Genomic DNA, 13,160 nt, shown 5'->3' with positions numbered 1-13,160 from the left:
ACAATGATGACAATACAGGGCGAGTCAAAAGTCCTTGAACACCTTCATAAGTTGGAAGATTAAAGGGAAAATTGAAATGTGATGATGGGAACATTGGTTTGACATGGGGCCGCAACTTTTGGAGTGAATGTCATTCATGGCCGCCATCTTAAAATCCGCCATTTTGGACTGAAGTCATTTTTTTTTTCTAACCGGGAAGGGGGGAGGGGTGTATGACACATCAAATAACGGTCGCTTGAGCTCTGTAATTGAGTGGTGTAATTTCTTTTTGTCTATCTTGTACAGTTTAGAAGTTTTAATGTTCAAAGTTACCTTGATACCAACTCATGTCTCTCTTTGTTCCAGGTGATCTAAAATGAGTCTCACACGTGAACAGATCAAAATCATCCTTATATCAGGGGAACGCAGTTACCGAACAATAGCAGCTGACTACAACAGACGGCACCCAGACAGAGAATCGGTATCGCAAAGCACAGTGGCTCATGTGATCACCAAATTCCGGGAGACGGGCTCTGTTCACAACAGGGCATGTAGTGGGCGACCAAGGACTACCACCAATGAGGAAACTGCAGCTGCGGTTGTTGCGTTGTTTGTGAAAAGTCCTAAACGACGTACCTGTCGTGTGGCCCTAGCATGTGGAATAAGCCAAACCTCCGTTGTCCGGATATTGGACACCAATAAGTGGCATCCTTACAAGCTGCAGATGCAACATTGACTTAACGAGGATGACCCTGATTGCCAGTTGGATTTCTGCCTGTGGGCTACTGAACAACATAAACTGGATCCTTCGTTTGCCAAGGGCATACTGTTCAGCGACGAGGCATATTTCACTTTGAACGGGGAGGTTAATCGACATAATTGTCGATACTGAGTGACGCAAATCTAAACTGGGTTGCCCCAATTAGAGAACATATTCCAGCGAAGGTGATGGTGTGGTGTGGCATATGGGACACCTGCATCATTAGGCCATTTTTCATTTACAACACCTTAACTACACCACAGTATCTGATGCTGCTGCAGGACCTTGTGTTCCCTTCCACACTGAACGCTGATGACATTTTCCCATCTTATTTTCAGCACAATGGAGCCCCTCCACACTATGGCACTCGTGTCCGTGAATGGTTGGAGGCACAACTGCCAGGGAAGTGGATTGGTCACCGTGACGTGGCCGCCCAGATCCCCTGACTTAACGCCCCTTGATTTTTATCTACGGGGACATCTTAAGCAGATAGTGTATGCTGAGAGCATCTGTGATTTGAGACACCTGGAGGAACACATACAACATGACTGTGACCAAATTGCAAAGTGAAAGTGATACTGAAATACTTGTCGAGCCACATAGTTCATCATTCTTGCGGACAGGGAGTCCCAAAATCATCTCTAGTGAAACATAGTAAAGGACAACAGCTGTCCAAGGTGTGGGTACTAAACATAATTAAGTACATGGAAGACCATCCACAGCATAATAAAAAAACAAAATGAACAGATTCGTCCACAGCAATATGAATGTGTAATGCATAATAAAAACTATGGATATTCAAGGGAGGACAAGGTGCACTTGTTACAAAAACTGGTGTTTGCTTGGTACGGTTTACAGGATGTGCATGACAGTGACCTACTACATTATGCACATCAAATAGCACCCAACATAGATTCCAGTGATTGCAAGAGAAGCAGTTGATGGTTGCATAACTTCAAACAGTGCTACAGAATTGGAAGATGTAAGATAATGGAATTTCAAACAAAGCACCAACTCGATGATGCACAGCAAACTGCAGAATTGACCCAAAAATTTGTAGATTAGATAAACAAACTTATCCATCCAGAATGAGATTTTCACTCTGCAGTGCACTGATATGATGGTAGAGCACTTGCCCACGAAAGGCAAAGGTCCCGAGTTCAAGTCTCGGTCCGGCACACAGTTTTAATCTGCCAGGAAGTTTCAAACTTATCCACTGCTCAGTAAGAAATTAGTTTTCGAATCACACCAGTTGGCATTTGAATAGGAAATGCATATGAAAGGAATCCTGGCAGTTAGAGGTACCAAGACAGTTTTATCAAGATCAACTAACATCAACGCTGTAACGGTTTCACATACAAATATGCCAACTGTTAATCTGGATGGTAAATTGTCTGGAAAGTTATTTATTGTGTTGCGAGAAGTTGGAGGTTATCTGCCTCCTATGATTCTTTCTTGTGGACGAGCTCATGTAAGGGCAGTAGGAAATATTTACACAACAGCAAGCAAGAATGGAAAAATGAATGTAAGACAACTATAACTTTGGTATGAGCACTGCTTTTGGCCAATAGCTCATCAAAGTAACTTGATTTTGCTAAATTTCTGGTCTGACAAAAATCACACTACTTTAGTGCAAACTACCCCTCCTAAAAAGTGTGTGACATTGCAGTTCGTATCACCTGGAACCAATGGACAAATTCAACCTCTGGGTGCTTGTTTTTTTTTTTCCTATAAAACATGTGAGCGCACTGTCTGCAGCTGCACCTTGAAGGAGAGCCAGTTTCCTGATAAGCTCCATGACAGACTGTTGCACATTTGGTTGCATTCCATTAGTTCTCATCATCCCATTACACCAATATGAACCTATATGCATTCTGGAAAAGTGGATGCCCAGCTCAATGTCCTTCACAGTTTGTACCTCCCAAGAGGTTTCCTTCTGATCTAGATGGTGGGAACATTTGTGATCACTGTGGCACATCATTTTTCATTTGGTGTTCACGGTGCAAGTTAATGGTTTATATTGAACATTTCACGAATGTCGTCGATGTCCATTTTGTGAAGCATAATACTTACATCCCACAGGAGGTTGATATCTCCACCTCTCGGACACTCATTTTCTATCACCCTTATGAAGCATGTGGCGAGTCATTGGAAGCAATTTCTTTTTTTCCTCACAATTGTTAACATGACACTTTCAAATGAGCCTCACTGAAGACTGAACATACGATCTCACACTTGAGGGTTCCTTGCCAGACTTTTTTCAGGCGATGCAGTTACTAGAATGAAGTACTACGTGAAAAAAGCTGCAAAAGTATCCAGTTATTTTCTGATAATGTTTAGAAGTGGTGCAAAGCCAACAGCTTGTTTTAGATGTTCATAAATGTAAAACTGTGCACTTCACACAATACATAAATGTAGAATCATTGGGCTACAATACCAATGAGTCATAACTGGAATCACTCGTACAAATACAGTGTGTTCGGAAAGTCTCCCCACAGTGGCGAACTCTACATGTCTCACCTTGCGGAACGAGTCAGATTGGCAGTATATTCACGTTGCTGTATAAGATAGGGGACAGGATTCACTGCTAGCGGGTGCAGTTATGATGGGAGATGGGATTCAACATTATTACATTTAAATCAATGAAACAAATAAATTATATTAAATACAATTAAATAAACTGTACTCACCAATATCACAGTAGGTGCTGGAAATGCTTTCCTCTTTCTTGAAAGTATAGTTCAACATGTTAACATTTATTTGCAAACTCTTTCACCAATGCTTCACATGTAATTAAATGTAGATAATAAATTATTGCTGTCTTCAGTTCATCTATTGCCTTTGGATTATTTTGATACACAAATGTTCTAGCCACAACCCAAAGGAAATAGTCGGACAGAGGCGGATGTGGTGGGCCCGGGGGCCATAGACCTCAGTAGCATCGTCTTGTTGGAAAAATGAACATCTGACTTCATTTTTATTCAGCTGGGCAATAAATGGATAAATTATCTGGGAACAACAGACATCAGAAGTTGACAGTAGTAGCAGAAAATATTGACCCCCTAATTTGCACTCACACTATGGCAGTGCACACTCTGACATTCTCTGCATGCAGTTGCATTTCTCTTAAGGCGTGCAGATTTTATATGACCAAATTTGTGAATTAATGTAACCAAATAGGTGAAACCAAGCCTCATCAGTGAAAAGATTCAATCTAAAGCACCAACATCACATCAGTTAACAAATCGCTGCAACCATTCATAATACATTATTCGTTTCGCATGGTCCAGGCAATGTAATTGTTGCACAGCAGTAATTTTATATGTAGACATTCCCATTTCTTTGGTTACAGCCTTATGTACTATCATATGAGAAACTTAAGTCTCTTGCAATAATTTCCTCACTGATTTTGATGGACTCCGCAACATTATGTCTGAAATGTCATCAAACTTACGTTCCGTTAAAATTATGGGCCCACCAGTTCGTGGTGTATCGTTAACTCAACCTGTTGTCTGCAATTTCAGAGTTAAATCACATATAGTGTCATGATGTGGACACCTTGAAGCAGTAAAACATTTGCTCCATAAAGCTTCCTCCTGCATGGAAAATCTCTTATACTAAAAATGCTCTCTCTGTAATAGTAGGCACTCTCACTACAGTCAGCTTATACAACACCTAGACAATAACACAACTAACAGCTGCAAGGCACACGTAACACTACTACCCCACTTTACCATTGCAAGTCCACAGAATACGTGCAGGTGAGATTTGAATGTGCTGCCACCTTACGTGCCCCGTGAGGCGGGACAGATGACGCTCGCCACTGCAGAGAGACTTTGCTGACGCACGGTACCAGGATGTAATAATTTGTAAGGATATGAAATGAAATGATTACACAGTTTGAAACGTATTTAATGCAGGTGGAGATTTTGGTTCATTGCTTGAAAGTGGAGACTTTTGTTCATAGGCACAATACTTGAAAGAAGACTGCTTACAAATCACTTGTGTGTCTCATCTTATAATATTTTTAAAGTGTGTGGGAACCATACCTAAGATGGTCAGCACAAATGGTCACAGATTTTATTGATTCATAGGAGAGCATCATGGAACACCAATTATTCCATGAAAATCTTCTTACAAGGTTTCAAGAAACAGCTTTATCTTTTGCTGTCCAATTCTACTCAGCTGCATGTTTCACGTTAGGCCCAACTCAATAAAATGAGTTTTATCTTGCCACACGTTTTGCCTTTAACTTTTGAAAGTTGTTCTCAGTAGAAAAATAATGGGAAAGGGATACACTGCTGCTCACCACACAGAGGAGCTGCAAACACCCACACTGCTACACACTGATAAGTGTGCAGATCCTCCTCTGTGTGGTGTTTACCAATCTACTCTTTCATATTGTTTTCCTTCATCCCGGACTTTCCATTTATTGATTGATTACTTCATACCTTACATAGCATGAAGTAAACAAGTATTCATATGCGCAGTGCCATTACAATGAAAATTTGAATGGCAGAAAGCAGAGCAGCTACTCTAAAATCAGAACAAGAACACATGTACAGCAGCATCTACAAACCTTGCCACCAATAACGCCTTTCAAAAATTACAGGTGAAATGCAAATGCCATGATAAAATTTATTTTATTCAGTTGTTTAACAGATGGATCTAATGTGAAAATTATCAGTTTAATATTCAAGAAACAGTACCGAGTGAATAATACTGAGACAATTTTCAGGCCCTCGTGAATTGCTTCCATAGGGAATCTGAAGAGAAGATTAAACTAATTACTGTACACACAGGAGGATTTAAGTAGTCCATCTGCCTGAGCCCTCTACTCAACTGGAACAGGAAGAAGCCCAAACACGAGGTAAGGATACCACACTAAGTACTCTCATCCATGGACTTCAGAGTTGCTGGGAAAGACGAATATAGATGTAAATGTCATGCTCAAAAAACTGCTGTGAAATCTTAGGGGTTCTAAGAAAACAGGCTTTCTTTTTCTACAAAAACTAGATATATTTTTCCCTAAACATGAACACTGTTATAAGTAAATTTAAGAAACTTCAGTTCACTGTCAACATACAGACCCTACTCATACCATGACAGCTTTGAGTATAGTCAACACTAACTGCGACTCACCCATGACCAACAAAGGAACTGTCCTTATAAAAAAGCATTCTACAACTAGACAGAAGTACCTGTCATTTGAACACTAGAAACTTCTTGCAGAAGAAGAAAGTAACCGTTTACTAAGTACCCCAATAGTTATCCAAGAAATTAAGCTGCTTCTCTAATAATGTTGACAATCACAAAAAACCTATTATTTTTTTAGGAGTTGGTACTTAACTATTCAAAAATACACATTTGTTAAACTTGTTATTAATAACGCTATGGGAAGGGAAAAAAGTGGTGTTCATAGACGTAGACTAATAACAGATGTCAACTTTATTCTAGGGTAGAAAGCAGTAAATCATAATTACAGATTAGGGTTTAACTTCCTATCAACAGCGAGGTCATTAGAGACAGAGCACAAGGCTGGATTGTTGCAAGGATGGGGAAGGAAACTGGCTGTGCCCATTCAAAGGAACCACTTGCCTGGAGCAATTTATGATGGTACCATTGTCCTCCCAAGTGCGAGTCCAGTGTTCTAACCACTGTGATACCTTGCTTGGTATTGGGGGGGGGGGGGGGCAGGGTAAGTGTAGCTTGTCGATATACAGTTTTTTTTTTTTTTCCGGCACATCTTTCATGTAAATGTACCAATGGGAACATGTTTGTGTTGCAAACACGTTTATTGTGCGTCTCCACTGGTGGGAATCATTTTTCCTGTATTCACATCACCTGCAACATTATGACTAGTGATGGGGACACTACATTTACAGAAGTGTCCGATCCTTCATGGCGGCTTTGACCGTGACATAAGGGTGTTGTCGTGTGTGACGTCATGTCGGCAAGGAGTTTGGTTTCTGAGAGTGGCGTGTTTGTAGATGTCGTCGTGTTGTGGTTTGTTGTGCTCTCTGGTGATGTGTTCAGGGTTTTCGTTTCTGTGCTGTAATGGGCTCAGTTTGCTTTTGCTCATTATCCAGAATTGTTAGTGTCGGCTGTGTTTGTAGTGGAATTCGCTTCAGTGAGTTAACAATTTTGTATGAAGGTTAATTTAGTGTTGTTCGCTGTACATCGTGTGGTAATTTTAGTAAAATTAATCGGTTGTTGTTTTTGTTCAGGAATTGATATGACGGATAAAATTAAGTGCGCAGGTTAAGGGAAGTGTTCGATCCCAATGTGTGGCTGTGTATCTTGATATTGGTATCGGGAGATTTTTTTGAGCTATATATGCCAAGGGAAGTGTTTGATCCTAATTTATGGGATCGGGAGCTGCTGTTGAGCTATACAGGTCAAGAGAAGTGTCCGATTCCAGATGATATTGTGTTTAGTGGGATTTGAGGAGGTTTGTGATGTCGGTTTTTTCGTTTTGTGTGGTTTTGTATGGGGGTGGGTGTCTAAATTTGTCTATATTTAGTTTACCCCCCCCCCCCCCCACACAAAAACATTTCCCGCGCTTGTCCCGTTAGTGCCATTAGGCTTTTTGTGGAAAGTGTGTGTGTTTGTTTTTCGATGTATTTTCGTCCTCATAATGTGTACGTACCGACTTTATATGCGCCATATTGGAATCATGGTTTATGGTCGTTTCCGCCATATTTGTGACGTCATGGGTCAAAGCAGACGGCTGGGATCGGACGCTTCCGTATTTCTGTGGTGCTGCATTATTAATCCACAAAGGTTTAAGCAAACAAAAAAAAAAAAAAAAAAAGAAAGACTCCTCATTGTTGGATAGCAAAAACTGACTATAGAGGAAATAGTGGGAATAACATGTTACAGGAGCTGAATAGGAGTGTTTTTCCACTGCTTCTCTAGGGAGGCCATCCTCCAATTTGGCAATTCTAATGAATAAGATAGTCTGTTTGTTTTAAACAATTACACAACTTCAAGAAAAGCAATTTCTGTCAGCAAAATATTTTCTGTTATTAATTTCTTGATTGCAGTAGAAGATTCTTTACTGAGCCTTACATATTTATTACATGTTCTGAACAGTCCACCTGATATTTGTGGAGCACTGGTAGGAGGACAGAAGGATTATGGAAAAGTAGAAGAATGAAATAAATAAACATTACTGGTGTTATAAATTAAGTGTAGCCATAATGGCTATTATTTGCAGAACTGACACAGTACATTTTTCATCACGGAAATACATACTCTACTGTATTTTTATTTGAAATCATTCTGTAATGTGGCAGTTATGACCATACTCTGCCACTTATTCCATTTCATCGTTGTCCATTTTGCCTGTAAAGAGTTTGAAATAACCAATCCGAGCTCACTGATACCCCTGCCACATCCACACACACCGCACAGCCTCAAAACAAAAATCAGATAATGCTACACAATGGCAACACAAAATATATGGAAAGACACATTGTTTCCTTCAATCTGTATTCTACTGTCACCGTCTTTCATTCATTCATGCATTCTTTATTTATTGATCCACTGAATCACAATTGTATGATACTTTGATAGCCATTTGTATTACAATCATGTGTGCCACTCAACAGTACTGCAAATATTGTAGGACACTTGTATCTATGCAGTTTGATATTTAACAGCAGAAACATTTCAATGTGCCTACCACTCCTACGTTAAGGTGACATAATTAAAATACAGTCTGCAGCACGTCTAATGTAAATACAACCAATTTTGTAAGCAGTACACCTCTTCCCAGCAGTTTAAAAAGAGAAAGAATGGGCAACGACAAACAAACACAAATATAATTTATAAGAGCAACAAATGGGAGAACAGCTGTGGCGACTTCAATACACTAAAACAACCATCTCAGTATGCTGACATATAATATATATGTAGCATAAGGTAATTCGTAACAAACACTGTATTAGCATGTGGTGAAAAGTTGAATGAAACATAGAGACTCCGCTAAATAGTCGTCTTGAGATGTGCATATCTTAGAACTGGCAGAGCTGGAACATCCGGCAAGATTGCTGAAAGTACACAGGTCAAAAAGAATGTCAACAGGTGATCCTAACACAAAATTTATTTTATGAGTTTAAATTCACATCTTTTGCAGTGTACAAATATTTACTACACTGTGAGAACCAACAGCTTACTTCCTCTTTAATGCTCTTTTACCTTCACCTTTTTTTGGTTTCACTTTGCCACGAAGTTCCCTTAGTCTTTTCATTTCATCATTGAAGTCTTCATGTTCATCCCTGAATAGGCCGTACTCCCTAAGTTTCAACATTAACAAATGTGTCTCCGGATGTCGTGGATAATAGTCAACTATATCTGGATTCTTCTGTATCGGCAGTTCGCTAAATAACTTTACTACTTTCATAGATTTTTGATTTGTCGGCCTTACGACTTCGCCAAAAATGCGATTGCTCAACCTGTTCATCCGTCGAGCATAGTTTGATGCCACAGTTGCTAGTTGCGCATATTTGTTCATTTTAACACCTGCAATTAAAAACCGAAGCTTTGCTTGTAAACTGCGGGAATATAATTACATGCTACATATATTACACGTAACATTCCACTTACAGATGATATTTCCCCTCACACCATAACCAATACTAGTCCGAGTAGTACTCCACTAGCACTACTCACTACTGCATCTCTCTGTTTGTAAATAATCTGAAGACCATGTTACATTAAAGGTGTTAGAATTTCTCAAAGATGTTATAAAACTGGAAATTCTACGCACAAGCGATAGATCGCTGGCGACATCGTCTGCTATCGGTCGCTCACTTCGACCCCACCACACACAGCAATACAGGAACGCCACTGTGTCGTGAAATCCTAATATGGAAAATGAACTGATATGTTTAACGATAGCAGCAATGGAGCTCAGAACGTACACTGTACTCGAAACAAAAAAAGGCCTGAGAATTATTGAATTTATTTTGAAATTCTTTCCATGGAAACTATGCAATCTTACAGAACACATTAAATTTTCATTGACGCCAAGTGGGTTGTATACGTCTTTCCATTGTGCTAATACAACTCCTTTCTCATATATAGTTTAACTGAGTGTATTTACGTAATAGTTTTGCAAACTTGCTGTGCCGCCCTTCTAATAATGTTAAATACCATGCTACTGCAATGGGTGAATTATTCTAATGTTTCCAGACGAAAGATCACAGTGATATGAATCGTTTGATGTAATTATTTTATACATAGAAACAAATGCAGTCAGATAACTAATTTAATATACATGTAAGAGACGTCATGATACAGGGAAGCACAAGGGAAGCCAGTTTTGTATTCGTCTTAAAGGGCGGCATAATGGTGAATATGACGTATGAGCGCGCACTTGGAGCAGGGAGAAATAAGCAGTTAGGGTGTGAACAGAAGACAGCCACATGGAAAGCCTATAAGAGCTTCAAGAACGTACTAGGACAATCTGAATAAGTGGTTTTCTGGGCTACAGATATTTAAAAGAGGCAGGAAACCTAAGAATACGTCTCTCATCCAACTGGATGGACTCATCCACTTGGGTTGTGGAAGAGGGGTGGGGTGGGGGAGGGAGGATTGGAAGGAATAACAATGCTGCAGAAAATGAGAATAAATCATGTAATAATCTCTTCTGGAAGACTGATGTCTGAGAAAGATGTTAGGAACACCTGAAGTGGTATTGGACATAATACTCTCCTAGTATGGTAAATGTAGCGTGTGGATGGTTCGAATGTGACACGAAAATGGTGTGAACGTGTTCAGGGTGAGACTTGGCGATTGGCCATGAGTGAAGACAGGCATCTCAGGAGCTTGCTGAGGTATCTTGCAGGTTATACACAATAATTTTTTTAGTGTTCACGTTCGTCAAACACTGAAACAAGGGACAGAATAGTTATTAGTTATCACATTCAGTCCTCTCTACTTCAGACTTCATCTGTATATCATTTCCTAATCTAATTCCCCCAGTGTTGCTTGATTTTGACTACATTCCATTTCCTCCATTTTGCTATTGTTGATGTTTATCTTATATTCTCATTTCAAGACAGTGTCTAATTCACCAAACTACTTTTCTAAGTCCTTCTCTGTCTCTGGCAGAATTACAGCGTCTTCCACAAACATAAAAGTATGTATTTATTCTCCTTGAACCTTAACTTCTTCATCAAATTTTCCTTTGCTTTTCTTTACTGCTTGCTCAATGTACAGCCCGAATAACATCAAGGATAGGATAAAACCTGCCTCACTTCTATGTACACATCGTAAATAGCCTTTCACTCCTCCTATTTTACCCCAGCTACCTTCAGAATCTCAAAGAGTGCACTCTGGTCAACATTTTTTTCTCCAAGTCTAGAAATGCTGTAAATGTGTTTTCCTTTCCTTAACATATCTTCTAAGATAAGTAATTAAGTCAGTCTCGGCTTGCGTGCTCCACACTTCTCCAGAACCTAAACTGATCTTCATCAAGGTTCGCTTCTACAGTTTTCCACTTTTCAGTAAATAAACTAATAGTTTGGTAATATTCACAACTGTTAGCATCAGCTTTTGATAAACACTACAAAATCTGAGTGTGTCAGACTTTCTAAATTTGAACTGGTTTTAATATAAGGTGCAACTCTGGCTTCAGCAATACTTTTCAGAGTGGTTCAAGCTTCTTGAATCTGTAAATCCTAATGTAAAATTCTTATTTTACGTGGGGAAAGCGAAACTAATCAAAACTACATAACCACGATTAATTAAACAAACGAGTTGCAGCCACGTTTCCCCACATGGGCTAACTGTTGCATGCTATTCGCTAACTTGCATGTGAATTTCAAGCAATATGCGATTGATCTGTGATTTGTCTACTCACATGCAGTCTACAGACAGACTGTGCAGATTAGCGAGGGTTGCTTCAGTCCATCGCTTATATGTATTGCCCCTTAGAAACGACATCCAAAGACATGCAAAAACAATGAAATGTATAGTTTTTAGGCACTAGACATTGCCTCATACAGTGATGCTGTCCGTTACCTGTTTTTACTCCAATAACTTCTTTATTGTAAACTAAACTGACTAAATCGTCATTATTAATTGGCTACCTTGAAGCTTAAGGAACAGCAGTACATACAGATTGTTTCCTATCCGATTTTTTTCTTTTCATTTAATATCAGTTCACACATGAAGGAAATTGATGTCAAGACATTCCACAACGTATTGCAAATGGCGGCGTCCACACAGGCTGTCAATGGAATGATGCATCAACGTCATGGTTTCTCTGCAAAAATGCTTGGGGGGATGATGCCGTCGTCCGTCGACAATGGAAGTTAATCTACCCTCGATGCACCCAGTCATTTTATAGAAGTCGATTTCGTGGTTTTGTGCCTTCTGAGTGTTAATTTTAAAGCTTGCTTTGTTTTCCTGACATTCTTGCACTAATGAGGCCTGATACATGAAATCTAAAAACTATTTAGGTTTTAGAAAACGTGGATGGAAGAAAAGCCTACACTATAAATAAATAAGAACATAAATAGATGAAACAGTTCCATAAAAAAACCTTTTCTCAACAGTGAAAAAATCAGCTCTACTGAAGGAGAAAATAAATTGTTTTTTGGTTCTGCATTGAAAGGGAAGAACACAACGGATAATGTGAAAAAGCTGTATATACATTACTGTTTGAAGTTTTTGCATGTGTCACGTTGGTTCATAAGTTCATAACGATTTAGTTTTGCATGTTGGTAATAGGGTTGCTATGGGTTTATTTATCGATTGTCATTTTTTATTTGTAGTTCGCTGTTGCTATTTGAGTTAACTTATTGTCATTTTGTTATTTGGAGATAGTGAGTGGAGCTGTGGACGCAAAAAATGGAGTGACAAGCGGAGAAATCAGAACAGTTCCTAAATATTCTTCTGTTGAAGTTCAATAGAGGTTTCACAGCAGCAGAGGCAGCCAGAAATATTTGAGCCATTTATGTGCATAATGCCACTGGACAGAGCACAGCGAAAACATGGTTTTCCCACTTTAAGGAGGATCGTTTTGACAGTAGTGACTCTCCACATTCAGGAAGACCTTTGGGGTTTGATGAAGATCATTCAAACACGTTAATATACAATGATCCACGGCAAGAAATGGCAAAAGCGCTGAAATGCGATCATTCCACCATGATGCAACATTTGCATGCAATGGAGAAGGTTCAAAAAATGGGTGTATGGGCACTGCATAAAAATCAGCTGGTGGCCATTTGTGCATCTCTGCTTGCTTGTCATCAATTTGCTCAGGAACAACACCAACCACTCTCGTGTTGTATCGTTACGGATGACTAGAAATGGTGTCCTTAGGCTAACATAAAGAAATGATTGAGCCCAAACAAAGCAGCAACTACTTCTACAAAGAACTGCATGCATTCACAAAATATAATGTTGT

Source organism: Schistocerca cancellata, chromosome 2 (genome assembly GCF_023864275.1).
Source record: "Schistocerca cancellata isolate TAMUIC-IGC-003103 chromosome 2, iqSchCanc2.1, whole genome shotgun sequence".
Classification (NCBI taxonomy): Eukaryota; Metazoa; Arthropoda; class Insecta; order Orthoptera; family Acrididae; genus Schistocerca; species Schistocerca cancellata.
The sequence above is the reverse complement of the archived record's forward strand: the minus strand, read 5'-3'. Positions refer to the sequence as shown.